This window comes from Buteo buteo, chromosome 5 (assembly GCF_964188355.1).
Source record: "Buteo buteo chromosome 5, bButBut1.hap1.1, whole genome shotgun sequence".
Lineage (NCBI taxonomy): Eukaryota > Metazoa > Chordata > Aves > Accipitriformes > Accipitridae > Buteo > Buteo buteo.
The window spans coordinates 49,906,053-49,923,506 of NC_134175.1; the positions used below are offsets into that span (position 1 = coordinate 49,906,053).

The 17,454-nt window shown below is 38.0% G+C and overlaps 1 protein-coding gene across 13 annotated transcripts in view; it reads right to left on the reverse strand.

Moving 5' to 3' along the window:
• The window catches only part of GTDC1 (glycosyltransferase like domain containing 1), a 184,264-nt gene that overhangs the window by 103,747 nt on the left and 63,063 nt on the right, over positions 1-17,454 (reverse strand). The window lies entirely within an intron of this gene.

The following is a 17,454-nucleotide window of genomic DNA, read 5'->3' on the forward strand; positions in this document are numbered from 1 at the left end:
AAACCAGATGAGACTATTTTAGTCAGGCTGCCAATACTGGGGGGGGGGGGGGGGAGTCTCAGGGATATCCTGTTAAATAAGGATTTATTTGGAGGGAATCTGAACCTTAGATTCATACCCTTACTTTTAAAATACAAAAGTTGTATGAATTCCTTAATAAAAATGGCCTAGCAGAAAATAATTCAGTGAGAACTTTTTTTTCCCCAATTTTCCTTAGATTTTGGCACCACATTATGTTAGTAATTCACTTATTTAATAGTACATAAATGGGTTCTGATTACATTAGTTTTCCTACCGTTTAAATCTCAATCTAATTAAACTGAATTCACTGATTGCTGGTTAAAATTTCTCCCTATAAAGAAATCTTTTATTTTATCACAAATGATCAATAAAAGCTGTTGGACAAATAACTATGATAGAAACAGCATTACAGTGGGCTTCAATGAATAAGTACTAAAGTAAAAGAAAAAAAAAACCAACAACCACCATGTACCAGAGCCTCGTTGTCATGAAAAACAGAGACAGATGGGGAGACAGACCTATATGATGCTACAAATAGATGAATATCTTGTAAGGATTTCAACAAATGTTGTAAGACCTAGTCAAAATTTGAACAACTAAAGATTTGCTTGTGCTGCTGTACTGAATTCACCTGAAATCCAAGCCATAATATAATCATTATATATATTATCAAAGTTTCAAAAATAGCAATAATAATAGAGAACATCCTTAAAGCCTTTATAAGATCTGGCACAATTAATAATGTCATTATTTAGTACAAATCCTGTATTAGTACAAAAAAAGATTAAGAAACTTTGCTTTAATAGCTACTTTGGAAATGAGGTGTATCCTGTTCCCAACTTAAAAACAAAAGGTGTGCACGTAAACTTCACGTGCAATGTTATATTTTACAGTAAGTCTCTCTTTAAAATGGTAGAACAATTCAGACACTGGAAAGATTAACAAATAATAGCACACTGATACAGTGAACTGCATGTGACCAGTTACAGGGTGTACATCACGTATGCCTGATAGCAACCCAAGACAGTCTGTTCAAGCACTCAAGGAATCTGCATATAATCATGCTTAATAAAAACCACAGAAAACTCCCGTTGCTGTTGGTTCCAAAGGACATTCATTTTTAGAAAACTAAGTTGCGTCTTCATTTTTTCTGTGTTGTTCAAATGTAAACAAATATTAGAAGTGGCAGAAACTGTAACCAAGGGGTTAAACTCTGTCTTGAATACAAAAATTCCAGTTATTCCATTGTTGTCTGCAAACACACACTCAAGAGCAACATTTAATCACGACACCTACTTTCTATATTGTGACTGTAAGATTTAGTAATCAAAATGGCTACCATAATAAAAATGCATTCTGTCATTTTATCACTTAGAGATCCCCTGTATAATGCTCTTATTTAAAGGTCAGCTAATTTTATTATGGAAAGTAACTAATAACCTTTATTAATTCTTAGGCTCACAGTTTTCTAGCACATCAACCAAATAAACAACACACTGAAGGAAGATACAATACAAACCAAGCTGTTGATGTCTCTACTGTATTGGTAAAAATCTGCATTTGCAATAGACAAAAGAGGTCATTAGAAATTTAATAAGTGTTTTTTGCTCTGGAAATTACGAAAGCATGTATAGATAGGGCTTTTTAAAAGCCAGGCTGCTGGTCCTCCCCCATGCTCCAAGATGCCGAGACCACTGAATGAGGTGCTAAGTCCACTAATGTCCAAGCACAACCAATAATCCCCAAAGTTATACAGCACCTTTTTTTTTTGGCATTTCCTAAATTTGCAGGATGTGCACAATATTGGAGAACCTAACTAAGAATTTTGCTTACAAACTTTTCTGCTGTCTTTAATTTAATAAAATGATTGAACAACATGAAAATACCGAAGTTAAAAATAGATGTATTTATATTTTATTCTCATGACATCTCTTGTATGGGAAGCATTATTAACATTGCACACTATCAAATGATGCAAGAATATCCACCGTTTTATTAAGCATTTTTGTTTTACATAAGTAGATCAGAATGCAGCATTATTCATGATCAGCCTTTCCTAGCACACTGCTTTGGGTGAGTTTGTTCCTAAGAAACATTACTATGCTTGAAACCAAAAATAGCTATTTTTAGCTATTTAATAACATGAGGAAAAGACACCGTTTGTATCAGTCGTCTTTAATTTACAAAATAATTCCATAATGCATCCCGCGCGTATATCATGAAAATCCCTGGCACGCAACCTCCGGGCTCGCACACCGTGAGCCGCGCGCCGGCTGCAAGTGGAAGCAAAATGGGTTTTAAAAGATTCCAGCAACAATAGCCTTGTGACTAAATCAGAAACAGAAGCAGAAGTCATGAGCCAAACAGATACCTATCGGTTTCCTTGAGCTTAATCTGATTAAAACATGGCTCTCAAAAATGTTAAATAGAATGCCACGTCAGAGAGCAGGCAAATGATAAAAATAGTTCATGACAGGAAATCATTATTAAACCAGCATTACTAGTGTATCTGTTATGGAAATTTCCCTGTAATTTTTCAAGGTTTCCCCTTATGCTTTTTCTTGACTTGCCTGTTACACTTTTTTTTTTTCCCCTCAATGGCATGTAAGTTTGAGATGTAAAAAGAAAATTATCACTGCAATTTTCCAACTATACTCTGCTCAATACCATCTCAAGTGTGTCATACATCATCTTGTCATTCACTTTAACAAGAAATCACATAATATTCAGAGGCAGAAAATGATCCAAAATGGGCAAGTGCCACTATGGCAAAAACACATTCGTACGGCATCACAGAGGGGGGAAAAAAAATAATTAAAAAAAAAAATCTTAATTTCAAGGACTTCCGTAATGAAAGCATCTTAAAAATATTTAAGTGGGGGGAAAAGTTGCTATGAAAAGCTTCTGGGAATAACAGGAGAGCCATTCTAGAGTCCACCAACTGAAATTAGAACAACAAAACTGTTGGTAATACACTATTGCAGATAAACCTTAATGTTTTAAAAAGCTTACACAAATAAAATAAAATTCAGCACCCTAAAAAAATTTTAAAATAGAGTCACTATTACTATCCTTCCTACTATTACCAGCCATCTCACAACCATCCTCTGGATCATCATGCCTTTAGAGCACTCCATGAAATACAAACCAGACTTGCAGCATCTTGTCCTGCACTTAGCTACCTGATCCAGAAAAAGCTTTTACAAAACCCCAACCAAACAAAAAATAAACACACACCAAAAAAAAAATGCTTTTACAAGTTCTTATCTTACAAGGCTAACTCTAATTAATAAAAAGCTATTTTGGCATGTGGAAGTGACTTCAAAGAAGCTTTAACAGCCACCCCCAAAACCCCTTGGTTTCTTTTTTAAATGTCATTGGTGGAGAAAAAGAAACCATCAATCAAATTAGCTGTCTTTTCATTGAAAATAGGTATTTCACCTCTTGTGATGATTCAGCCTTCCTCGAAGAAGAGCCTGATTTAGTTGACCATTGATGGGCTGGTTTTCCAGGAGCAGAACACCCAACGACCCTCCAGAGCCTCGGCTCATCTTCCCGACGGCCCCTTCGCCCAGCCACCTCCTCGCTGCTGCGCGTGGATACTCAAACACTGGTGGGTTTTTAAAATTTAAGTCAAACTCTGAATTATTTGCCACTGGCGCATCGTAAGACGAACACGTGGGGAAACTAAGAGGTACTTCACAGAGACGTATCTAGACAGAACCGGGGATAGTCTTTAATCAAACTCCGACTGCTGCCCACCTAAAATATAAGGGTGACAATGCATCACAGGAATAATGACAAATTTTAAAAGATGGCAGAGTCCCCATAAGTTTTGCAAGTGTCTTCTAAGACCTTCTTGATTTTTGTCCTGGGTGTTGGCATATTCATCCCGCAACAGCCAAGCTATATCAGACTCAGCATGAAAGGGAACGTGCATCCTATTTACAGCAGTGCTTAAGCCTTATTCCACAAAGACACTTCCAAAAGCACTCACAACTATTCTTCTTAATATCCCTCCCACATTAAGAAATTATTATCTAATACAGGGAGTAATCAGCTCATGGTCTTACTACACTCATCCTCCTTGACAAAGCAGGGAAAAAAATACCCAACTGTGAAGCATTAGAAAGTCAAAGTTCAAAACATCCACATTTATTGAGATCAACGCAAATTTATTTAGATCTCAACGCAACGAGACCGAGTGCTCTCTCTTGATACAGAAATGCCTATCTGCTGGCAAATCCAAAGCCTGTATTTCTGCAGCGGGCCTCTACCAGGACACAGGCAATGTCACAGCCCAAAATGCCACAAAGAAAAGCCGATGAAAGTTAAAGCAGAAATGGTTGTAATGTTAATTTTAACATTTTACCGTGCCAGAACACAGTGAAACACAGAAATGTAAGGGGTGTGGAGAGCCAAGATGAACTAAGCTGGAGTCATCTGCAAACTGGTCTGCAAATGGTACCTGAAAATTACTTCAAAAGCTCTTAAAAAGGAATCAGCTAGCAAGACGAATTCCAAAATCCTGAAGTGTGGACAATTTTGCCTTCCCCCTCTATCCCCTACCCTGGCTGCCCAAGTCTGCAGCAAGGACACAACACGGCTAAATCCAAAAGGTGTGAAGTTAGAGCCAAGGCAGAATGAAGAGAAGTCACTTTTCACCACGAGTATGCCAGCACTCAAGAAGAAATACTGATTTTTCATATCAATTTCTCAATAAACACCAAATATTACCAAAACAAGATACCTCTATCATCTGAAATGCTGTCCTGCTGTCAGAATTAAATCGCTGCCTAATTTGAAAATACCGACATAAAAGCATGGACTAATAGATGATTAATGTATAATAGTATTAATAATAGCAGCAATAATATTAAGAACAGGCCATAAGACAGAGCCAAGCATGCCCTTCCAGGCGAGAACCGAATGGGCAGAGTTGAAGTGTGCACCAACAGCCATCTGGATCGATGCAAATTTGTTCACAGCATGCCTTTTCTCATTTCATGCCCCCTCTCAGATCCGTTTTCTCTGGATTACCCTAGGAAACAAGACACGCAAGGGGAAAATAAGCATTCTTGTGGTTCTTAGGAGCAAAAAGCTGTATGTGTAGAGTTATAGGAGGGCCAGAACACCTCCGATCACTGAAGGCTAAATGAGTCATCCGCTTCAGAAGAATGACCAGTAATTAAACAAGAATCTGTAAAGCTGTTAAGCGCGAGTAGCAATGTCAACCTGTGACACTGAAGGGAGAAGCTTCTCGTGTACTGAAACTATCGGTATATCATACAGTGGAGTTGCTTGCAAAATAACCTCTCACCTAAGGAAATTCTTCTCTTTAGGAAGGCAAACAAAAACAATGTAAAATATTTATTGCCAGAAATTTCATCCCTGTTCCATAAACTGCTTAAGAGACATGACATCATGCTAACTACCTAGACCCGTCTGGTAGATAATAGTCCCAGACTTCAGGCTGAAGACTAAACTGCAGGAGCGTGGAAGGGTGCGAATCTACAGGTCATCGCCGACGCTGTACACAAATCTGACTCGCCAAAGCCAGAGCTGACACTCCAGCAAATATAGAAGGTCTGGCGGTGGCAGAGGCTGACGCCACAAAAACAAGTCTTGCACTATTTTTGTCGTCTTTTCAGCCTCCTTGGACTGGAAGTAGGAAGGCTTGCCTTTAAGTGGACCAGACCTACCTGCTCCATCCTCCAGTCCCTGTATTCACTTGAATACCACAATTTCACGTGGTACAAACTCTACGTATTTCCTGGACATATTCACCGATGCACTAGCAGAATAGTTAGCAAGCCCCATGCGCTGATGGGACATTACTGTCCGGTTTTTATCAGTGAGCATTGCAAGCCGCATCTCCCTTTCCTCCATGGTTTCTTCTTCCACATTGCTAGACCTGAGCTATATGATCTTAAGCCTTTAGTGCTTTACTGAAGTCCTTTTATACAGCTCACTTCTAAATCTTACTTATCTAGAAGAATTTGTCCAGTTTTCCTTTTCCAGCCCCTTACATCATTAAGTGTCAAGCGCTTGCCAATCTAATATTCACAAATCAGGCTTCAAAGATGCAATTCTGAATCGTCTTGACTCAGGTTGGGACGAGAAGGTGCAGGGACCCCCAAAAGCATCGCTCCCCGCTTCTGAAGGAAGGAGCAGATGGGCGACTTCCAGATGGTCACCAACCTCGTCTCACCAATTCCAACATCTGTATCTTGAATTTCATCTCAGAGGATAGTCCCGAGACAGACTGCAGGTCACTGCCCACGGCTACAGGGCTTAGCCACAAGCCAAAGCATTTTGCAAAATGCAGAATGACAAGCCTGAAAAAAGGTTAAGACTAATTAAAGTTCGTAGCAGGGCATAGCTGAAAAACTGTTCAAAAGTAGACGTTAAGGAGAAATCCATATGTATTTTAAGTGCATCTCAAATCAGCCTTTCTCTCCCCAGCCACAAACATCCCGTGTTTTCCACATGGCACCTTGCAAACCAAGGAATACCTCAGCACTGGTCATTTGTACCTAACAGGAATTAAGATGCAAACCATGACAACCCAACCAACCCCAAATGGTTTTTTTTTTTTTTGCTTCCAGGTCACCCCACAGCTGAGGATGGGCTTATTTTTCAGCTTCCAGACAAAAAGTCCGTAATAGCACTGGAAGAGCACTCACAAATGGGTTTGATCCAGCTTTAAACACAATAAACTTCCCAAGGCTCAGTGAAACAGTGGTCAATGAATTTTAGCTTGAAGTAACCAGAGTAATTTGTGAGATTTGGGTACCGTCTAAGCCTAATTTTAATGCAGCCACAAACGATATTGTTTCTTCATATGAACTTAATCCAACTTCTCTTTGGGGTAGTTAAACTTTAAATCTACCAACAGGAAGGTAGCAAGACAATGCTGACTGCCACAATAAGAAGCCGGTATGAATTAATGATTTCACCAGTTTCATAGCATATATTCTTCTACAGTTTATTTAATAAATGCAAAAATTAAAATGTAACTGCTTTCTTATTCTGAGTGCATAATCTTCTCAAAGCGACTATTTCCAGACATTTAAAAGAAAAGTGTATTTTACAATAGGAAAAGTGAGTATGCCGCATTTCAAAATCCATTAAAATATAAAATTCTGGTTACAGGCGCAACAATCTGCCTAATTAGTTTTTCCTAATTAGCAGGATGCTCTAACCTCTTTAATAAGACTTCTGTGGACAGAATGTTCCATATTGGTTATCCATCTGAGGAAAAAACTAAACAAATACTTCTGAAGTACAGCTAATAGAACAAGCGTGGTTGGGCTTCGTGGTCAGAAGGCTGCTCTGGCGTGTAATACTGGCAATCTGCAAAAACACAGAATATTCTACCTTAAATATACCACCACACTACAAACCCCTCCATATTTTAAAGGCAAAATTAAAGATATTACACACAAGGGTTAATGAAGTTACAGTTTTAAATTCCACAGCATGTGCTGGGAGGCACACAAAAAAAACACAACCAAAAAAAAACCCCCAAAACCAAACCAAAACTAAAATAACATATGTATGGACCAAAATACACTGTGGAAAAGTGAGCTAAAGAGATAATGGGAAGGCAAATACCACAGTGATGCTGTAACAACCCAGAGCGTGGCTGCGTAGCCGTTTTCCTCCACTGCGAAGCATTTGCTTCGCATGCACAGCTTTTGTACCCTCCTCTTCGTGATTCAAAGTCTTAGTATGCACCTAGCAATTAATAGGTAACAATATTATCTCCGAATCCCATCTTATCCAATAAAAAACATTCTCATTATTACTATATATCAACCGTGTAATTCAAAGGCTACCAGTTAAGAGAAATGCAGAGCCCCGGCAACATCTGTGGTCAGAGGCAGATGCTCGAGATAAAGAAAATTCAGGCCCCTGTTTTATTAGGGGTTTGCAGAGCAGCTGCCGAGCTTCATCTCAACAGCTGAAATATTCTTTATACTGCTTAAAAATGCAGGAAGCACACAAGTATCTCAGACTCCCTCCCTGCCACCAATTCATTCACCCCACTTGTTCCACCCATGCTCTGAACAAACACATTGGTCTCATCACCCACCAACGGATCTCTTGAAGGCACAGGAAAACTATTATATCCTTCACTTTTTTCCAATCAGTATCTAAGAAAACTTAAAGAGCCATGTGCAAAATATAATCTAAGAACAGTCCCTTGAAAAATGCCTGCTAATGACAGGAGGTACAGAGACAGCATAAATATTGTTTTCAAACATGCCTGAACCCCAGATACCCCATGCAATCCACAATGTCAATGACCTTCCATACAACTGTTAACATTGGAAATTAGTATTTTAGATGCTTACTTCTTAAATACTGAATGTAGACTCTACTCATTGTAACATAGCATGGCACACTAAAACCTAGATTTTTTTTCTGTATTGATATGCAAAAGCATATACAAGTGTTTTTCAGTCTATTTATACCAGAATGAGTATTAATTCAATGCAAGACCACTCTCTAGGTTCTCTGCTCCATGTTAAAGAAAAGAAGGAAGAAAACATAGGTTTTAGCATTTCTAACTTATGATGCAATTCTGAATAATTACATTAGACTCTAGTTTTCCAGTCTTTTCTGGAAACTATTCTTTTCTGAAACTCCTCCCTACCACCTTTGCCTAGAGAGCTTCCATCTTCTTGGCAAGACCTGACATCTGTCTTTAAAGCACTTCAGACCTGAATGCTTCAACAGCCACAGAAACCACTGAAGACAGATTCCAAACTAGCTTGAGGTCACAAGATCCTCTGCAAGGCTGGCAGTAAACCTCACAAGAGTAAGCACTACTGCAAACAAGACTTCACCTGTACAGCCTTGAGTAGATGGTAATGAAAAAGTCTAGAGTAGCTAGCTATGAGGATTCTGTTATCAAGTCCTCTTCCATATAGGTCTCTGGACTGATATCTCGAAGACATCATCTAAAGCGACCAGTAAACACAACGGTCAGTTGACCTGGGACAACTGCACTTCTCTCCCAGTCAGGGTCCTGAAGTTTTGTGAAAGTAATGGAGAGAAAAAAAGGCAAAACCAGCAGGGTCAGCAGGCATGACTTGTACGATACAAGGGCAGGTATGAAGTCACTGTTTGCTCCTGGGGTAACTGAGAGTCAGAAATGCCAAGAGATGCATAACACCTGATGGCAATGCTGGGCTAACTCAAGTTACTCCCCCCAAGCACCTACTCAACTTCTTTTTCCTCCCACTTTGCTACCACACAACTAAGACTTGCAGATGTAACAGTAACTCTTGAACCAACTTTACTCTAGGATAAGGATAGCATAAAGAAATAATTTAAGGGCTAACTCAAAAAAAGAACAAGGAAAAGGTCAGTCTACTGCTGAAGACCAAAAAGCTTCAAAAACTTGCCAAATATGACAAAATAGGCTGTTCATAGAGAATCCCTGCAATCTATCCAATCAAAACCTTCACCCTTCTCCATCCACCTATTAACATCCAACACGAGCCTCAGCCTGTGTCAAGATGAACTGGACATCCTTGAAGGAAAACAGGTCTAAAGCACACATTCCTTTTTTTGTCAATGGATAGAAGGCAGACAGAAGCTATGTCTGGCACTGTAAACAGTATGATGTAGAGTACGTCAGTACTTCCTTCAGAAATAACATCTAATTTTGGCTCATCTACAATTTATTACAGTATAGCTATAGCAAGAGAAATGCTCCTTCTAAGTTAATTTAGGAATCATTTCACTCTTAAAAAAAAAATCTAAATCCTTTGTTACAACTTCCCCCAAAATTCATCTCCTCTTCTTGCATAGTTTTATAGTGTCTTTAGCACTACTTCTCCAAATTCATTTGGCATCTAAAACTTTTTAACTGTTGTTTTTAATAAAATTGATTACCAGGAAATTTCTGCATATGCACAGTTTAAAATAATTCCACTCCTCAGGGTTTAAACACAGAGATGTCGCTATGCATGATAACTGTTCCATGTTTAGTGAGTTACAACTATTCTGTCATGAGCAGGAAATGCATTTTGCTCACAAAAGCCAAAGGCACTGTCAAACCTGCAGCAATCTGCAGAACAGTAGGAAAAAAATGCCTGCAAACTAACTGCTACTAGATAATGGTCCCATTTATCATTCTTAAATTCCATCTTTAATTAAAAATGGGATATTCTCTTACATAAATAAAAAAATGCAGATGTTCTCAAATTACTCCTTTTCAATTTAATTCTTCTGTATATAATATACACAGTATTATATGCACTCAAAAATTTCATGTTATTACATAATACTTAATTCCAAGATGATTTTTCCATATTCCAAATCGACAAACATCTCCATTATATGTAAAATATGTTATGTCAAAAAAATCACCACTCTTCAAGAAAACACAAGTTAACAAAACTCATAGCAGGAATACTACAAAAGTGCGACAAAAATTAAAGCTGAAATAAATTTTCTATTCTTTTACTTATAATAATTTACATCTTTTTTTAAAACCATTTGATAAATCATTTGTTTAAACAATTTAAGTAGTTACATCAGGTAAAATTGGTGTGACAGAAACATTAGGCCTGCTCTAGACACATCTTTCCTCATACTAATTATTCAAAACAATACTGTTAACAGATATAAATTCAAGTAATTCTTCTGCAAAAAGAAAATCACATATTTGCTTTTGATGTTGTGTCCACTGCTGTTTCCTTCTTTCTTCCTTCAAGTTGCTATTAAAAATATAAGCTCCAGCATGCAACAAGTAAAATGGAAATTAAGAGAGCTAAAACAAAAAATGATGAACAAGCAGGCAAGGTTATAAACATAAACAATAAAAAAAAGTGCTCTGAAATGGAAAGCATTCTTTAAAATGATTGTGTCCACTGGACCATCAGAGTATATGTGCAGGAGGAAGGGAGGAAAAGACAGGGACAAAGGACAAAGGCAAGGAAGGGAAAATACTGTCCAAGGAAATAAAGAGATTGCAAAAATCTTCATTATGGAATGACGAACAAAAAAAAACCTTTCGGTTGCTTTGTATTTGTCAAAGATACTCAAATGACTAGACAAAATTTACATAGATTTTCAATATTTTTTTTGAAGGGAGGGTAAATGAATCATCATAATGATTCAAAGCATACCAATACCAGGTATCATTTCCAAGATACTTGGGCTGAGTAGTATAAGAGGGAAGAGGAGAAGGAAATAAATTGATCAAACTGTGATTTGGGGGAGTCAGAAGTCCATCTTAAATTAAACACATTCCATCGCACCGTAATTTGGCATATAGGTTGTAATTGGACTACAGCCTAGGTATATATTGCATGTTTAGGGAAAAATCGACATCATAATCCACAAAATCAAGTATTTTATGCCCCAATTTAGATTAGCATTTCAGTCTGATACAGAAGAGCATTTATGAAGCAACCATCCATCTCACAACCGTCCTCACGTAGCGTGCCTCAGCTCTCACCAGAGTGGTCTCCAAGATTATGAACTAGATCCCTTCAGATGAAACTACACCAGGAGGTGACGCTCCCAGAGAGGATTTAACGGACTCCAGTCTTGTCTTGTGGACATTCAGTCCTTAAGAACCAGGCTACGCTTAGTCTGAAGTAAAACCCCCTGAAATAACGCTCTCCGTGGACGTTGGACCACGAGCACCACTTCACCACCTCTCCACAACCCTATCCAGTTGTGTTACCTGTTAACAGGTATCACCTGCCTATGCAATCACATGCACATTATAAATCTGTAGACAGTTGCAATCCCAGAGGAATCAAGGAGATAAAACCAGAAAATACCTGAGGGCACATTTGCTAGAGTGACCGTGGCCCTGGTCGGTACCTTCAAAATCCACGGTGAAACTCATGGACGCCCACAGCAGATGCCAACAGCCCACAGCGGGTGTGAAAAAGCAGCTGGAGAAATATTGCTTGAACTTTCAGACTGTACCACCCAAGCTCGTCAGAAGAAGCCCCTACCAATTGGTCATGGCAGTTGCAGTCAACGGAGACAAGGTGAGCAGTTATGGCACGAGTGGGAGCAAAACCAGCTGAGCAGGGTCCTGAGCTCTCAGGTACCAAATTCTTGGTCTGTTGTAGACTGGCAGCTGAGATGTCCCCAGCTACCTGAACCAAGACTTTCAAACGTCAAAGTATTTGGGTCAGGTTAACACTTGGAAAAAAAAAAAAATAATAAATAAAAAATTAAGTGTTAAGGTAGTTCTTCTCCCAAAACTGTTTTGCTAGAAACAGTTTGCATAACAAAATTTCTTCTCATTATGTATCAATTCACAAAATCCAGCCAAGCTGTGTGTAGTTAAGGAAGTTAGTTATGACACGGGAATACAAAGCTATAAATCCAAATCATGTGCAAACCAAGTATCTGACAAAATTTGTACTATTTACTTCTTCAGTGGAAAAAAAAAATAAAAATATTTGAGATTAGGAAAAAAGTAGCACAGAAAAAAAAATAAAGAAAAATCAAGATTTTTTTTTTTCTTCTTTATTACATGCATACCAAAAAGCTTTGTTTCTTTCCCTTTGGAAGATCAAATGAGTGTTGTGGACTAGAATGACAATGAATTGTAAAAAGTATCATATTCTTTATAAAATAGCACTGTGTATGTTATTTGAAAATAGAAATGTAATGTAATCCATAACTAATCTAGAAATAAAATATATACACAGCAACCATTTAAAAGGACAGATAAAATACTCATTAAAATCCTAAGTGTAGAAATACTGAATCATAATGCACAATTTCATTACGTTTTACTGCCAGAAATGTAAATATCAATTCTCCAGGTGATTCATAAAATTCATTTTAGAAAGAAAAATAAGGATTTCACCCGGCTTTGAGAATATAAAGGAAAACACATGCTAGGGTTTGAAAAACCAGACTGTTCTTTCCTTGTCTCATCAGAATATTTTTCTGGAATTTCAGCAAATCTTTTACACATCAAACGGACAACTGCCATTTCACATTAGTACTTTCTACAGATCACCCAGCAGTCCCAACCAGCGTTGTTCCCGGTCCTGCACTTCTCCTTGCATCGTGTTCATCATTCCCATCTTATTTCTGCCAAATTTGAGATCATATATATATACTTCCACTGGCTTCAAAGGAAGGAGCCTGCATTTAAATTAATTGAAAACCTCTTTTAACTATCCAAATCATGAAATTGCCTAATAACAGGACTGTATTTAAAAAAAAAAGCATGTTGGACAAATTAAACAACTAAAGTTTTTGGAGGGAAGAGTGCATGTGGGGTTTTCCACACAAAAACGTAAAGAAAACCTGTCACTTTTAAAATGAATAGCTACCATCTGCCAGCATTTTATCTGAGGCAAAGTTGATTAATGCAAAGTGAATGTTTAAGATCACATTGCTGTCTGCCTGAATAAATTTCAGGTAGTTTACTCAGAAAATTATTTGTCCTGTCTCTTAAAATAATTTTTTTGTTGTTGTTACTGGATTCTTCCCCCCTGAGTTTTTATGCAGCCAGACCTAAGAATAAAAAAAAAAAAAAAAATTTGCTCTCAAATCGCCGTACTGTACAAGGACTTTGTGCACCAGAACATTGTTTCTGGCCCCTCTGCGCCGCGGCAGCAAGGTAATTAATCTGCCCGACAAAGGAGATCCCACCTCCTTCAGCGGCTTCATGAAAACTTTCAGGCAGCCTCTCTCCGTCCTACTGCAAAGTGAATTTTAGCAGTCTAATTGCGAGCAGAGAAACCACAGCAGTGCTGTTATCCTCAATAGGAAATGATTTTGCCCTTAGACCTTACTTCATTTTTTACTGGATTACCTAGTTCTTACTGGATTACTTGATTTTCTACCTTTATTTACAGTATCTTCCAGATTAAAAAAAAAATATAAATTCATTATAGAATTTAAACATTTTGTTAACTCTATCAAAGCACTGCTTTATATTAGTGTTCTGATAAAAATCATTCTCAAATATATTCGATTATATGCTTTTCTTTAAAAGTTTGTTTCCTTCAAACAGTAACATTTTCAGAAGACGTTTTCAGCACAGATTTGGGGCAATATTAACCTAAATCACACAAAACCCAGCTTTATGCATACGTTCCCACGTTATGTACTTCCAGCATCAGATGGCCCCCAAGTTTTTCCCTCCTCGGTGGGAATTTCACACCCGTTATTCAGGCTGGGACACCCTCTATTATCCGGGGCTACAGAAGTGGAGGGCATCATCTGTGATAAGTGGTGGAGCTTCATGCTGTTCCATATGGACGTATATTCTCTTTGCTTACACTTTAAGCTGGCTGGACACCAGCCAGCTCTGGTCAGAAGTCACAAAGTTGTTTAAGTCAGTACATGGTGCCTGTGTCTCGTATCTCGGTGGGGTTTATTGGTTTAGGCTCGACACGGCGCTAGGACGGCCATCTGGCCCCCGGTGCGAATCCAGCTCCCGACCGGCTAGTTCAAAGCGTGGGAAGGACGAACGCGTACGCGTTTGCACGAGCCCATGTGAACGAACCTTGGTGAACGCAACTGATTTGTTTAAAAAAAAAAAAAACAAACACGCAAGCAAGTTTAGCATTAATGAAATTAAAGAAGTAATGACCCTTTACTCAGCTAGGGAGCATGAAAGGGGAGCACGGGACGAAGCAGCGTGTCCTGGACCCTCCTTTGGACATCTCTACAGCAAGGTAAGAACGTCATTATTTGTATCCGTCAGTGAGGCTATAGAAATGAGTAAGTTACGCCCACATGTTGTTTTTAATCAAAGATGAGATCTGAAACTCGTCTTCAGAGAGTGATGGCTATTATGTTTAGTTACCTTATTTCTTCATCCCTTTGTATCAACTGATTAAAGTACAAAGCACAACTCACCAGCCTATTCTCTAGGAGCACGGTCCACTGCATCTGACCTAAAACTGCATAAAGCTGCAGTTAAAATGCACAAACACTTCTTAACTTTACACGGAACAACAAAGAAATGGCATGAAACTAAGAAAAGCTCTGGGCAGAAAATTATTCAGCAATTCCAAGAAGGTGAGCCACATCCCATCTTCAAATGTAATAAAGTTGAGCAATAAGACCCAAATACACGTTCTTAGAAGTCGATACCATAAATGAGATTCAAGGTTTATTCACCTATATACAGAAGCAAACAGCACAAAATATGCTCCCCCCCCAAAACAGTATCAGGTAAACTTTTTTTTTTAAATTGCAGGTACGTGGTCATCTTTTCTTTAACTAACGTACTACTCACACATACAATTTATTTATTTCCTACCTGAGTGTTATTAGGGCCAAATGCTGGGAAGGCCTCTAATGCAGGGAAAATAATTCCACTTCCTACAAAGATTATATAAAGCTGCACTTCCAGCATTTGACATAACAATGTAAAAAGACAGAAATGTTCCCAGCACAAATGGGCATCTATGTATTCAGCTTTAATGAAATGGCTGAAATTTGCCCTGCCTTGCTTCAGTTCACATCTTCGAACATCTTCCCCAGGACATATTACTTGCAGATATTTTTTTGAAAAGAAAATATCTAGAAAACATTAAGTACTCTACCTTTCCAATGCTCACACATGCAAGCTGTGTTATGTTTTCAGTGAGACTGAACTACTCACTGAAATAAAAATTTACAGGAACACTGTTTTTAAGAAGACATTCAGGCAACACCAGTCCATCAGTTAGCAAAGAATTCACTCTATAATAACGCATTTTCTCCTTATAGAACCGAATGAAAGCATCAGATCTGAAACAATTTTAAATCTAGTAGTCTTCACAGGTTATTTAAAAAAAAACCAACAAAACCCACATCTACATTATATACTGTTGGAATATACTAGACTTTGCTGAACACCATACCTCCCAGTCTTGTTTGTTTTGTGCTTTTTTTTTTTTTTTCCCAGAGCTCTATTAATTGAAAACAATGATTTGTTTTCTCTTTTGTAAAATGTAAAAAGCATAGAGTTTGTCTTTAAAATATAGTTGTCAAATATCAAGGGGTATATATATGCTAACATTTACCCTAGGGGTATTTCAGGGCTAGAGTCCGTTACAAATAAAATCTTTATTCATATGAACAGCTACCTGGGGGGCAATACTGAATGTTACACATAATATTTTTATATAGATATATATTTAAAATAATCTAGCAGTGCTATTAAAACAAACTGGAAGCTACACTGCATTTAGTGTCCCTGTTTTACAGATCTAAGTCTTATACTACTAACTTTTTTGGTTTTGACTTTCTGTAGAGGATAGTCCCTAAAATATAAAATGCTTTCGTCGAGTGTGTCATATCAACTGGTTTATTATTTGAAATGTAAAAGATTGTTCATGGTAATATAGAATCGAATTACAGAAAAAAAGAAAAGCAACCCTTTTTTTTTCTTCCATTAAATCGTGCAACAGTATTTTCGAATTTGAGAGCTTTCCTTGAATTAAGGAGAAAAAAAAGACTAAAAAAATTCTTTTTTGTTACATGCTTTCTAGAATTACTGAAGAGTCACTGTGTGCTATGGAAAACAACCTTAGACAAGATCAGACACCTACATTTATCAAAGAGTTTAAGCTGTCTGAAGCAAGTTGGGAGACAAAGCAGACAACGCAGCAGCTCTGCAGACTGCCAGCAGTGTGAGGAGGTCACATCTCTCTGCTGGACCTTCCTAATTTACGGAATGAAGATGATAATATTCCATCAACTGCTAACAAAACTCTGTAATTGTTGAAAAGCTCGTCTAGAGAAAGCAGACAGTAATTCTGCCCTTTTTCAGTACATTTCAAATGCTGTGATTTGGAAATTGCCACAAGGATGAAACTCCTCTTACTAATGCAACATCCAAACAGACACCTTCTTTCCAATTAAGGAAAAATCATGTAAGCCTCTGTATAGCAATTAAGAAAGCTCTTAAAAACGCTCAGTTCTATGGCTGCTGTACATCAATATATTAGACCATTTCAAGTGGAGTGGCCAAGTAAGCCACCTTTAAAAACTCTCCTTATGGCCTTCCAAGTTGGAGGGACTCGCTGTGTGCCTCATCTTCCCCATTCATCAAGGCCTCTGCGCTCCTTTAAGGAGATGAATGAAGACATGAGCTGGTTTAACGACACACTGCACAATGAAGCCATGAAAACAGAAAAGCAACATTTTTTCTAGAGAAACACAGCACAGCCTTTGCATCAGGGAACTAACATAAATCTATGCAGTGTTGCAGATAAAACACTACGTGTCCGATACCTTCCAAAATAGCTACATGTGTTCCCCTTGAAGGGTGAGGGCATCTTCTCCCTGTGACAATTTTGGGTAGATCTCTTCGTTTTTGCACGGCAACATCATTTTATTGCACACCAAGGTATCAGCCGCACGGTTCACAAAAGTAATGTTAGATGCACCGCTTGTTACCAATTCAGCTTTAATTCTTGCTCAAGGGAG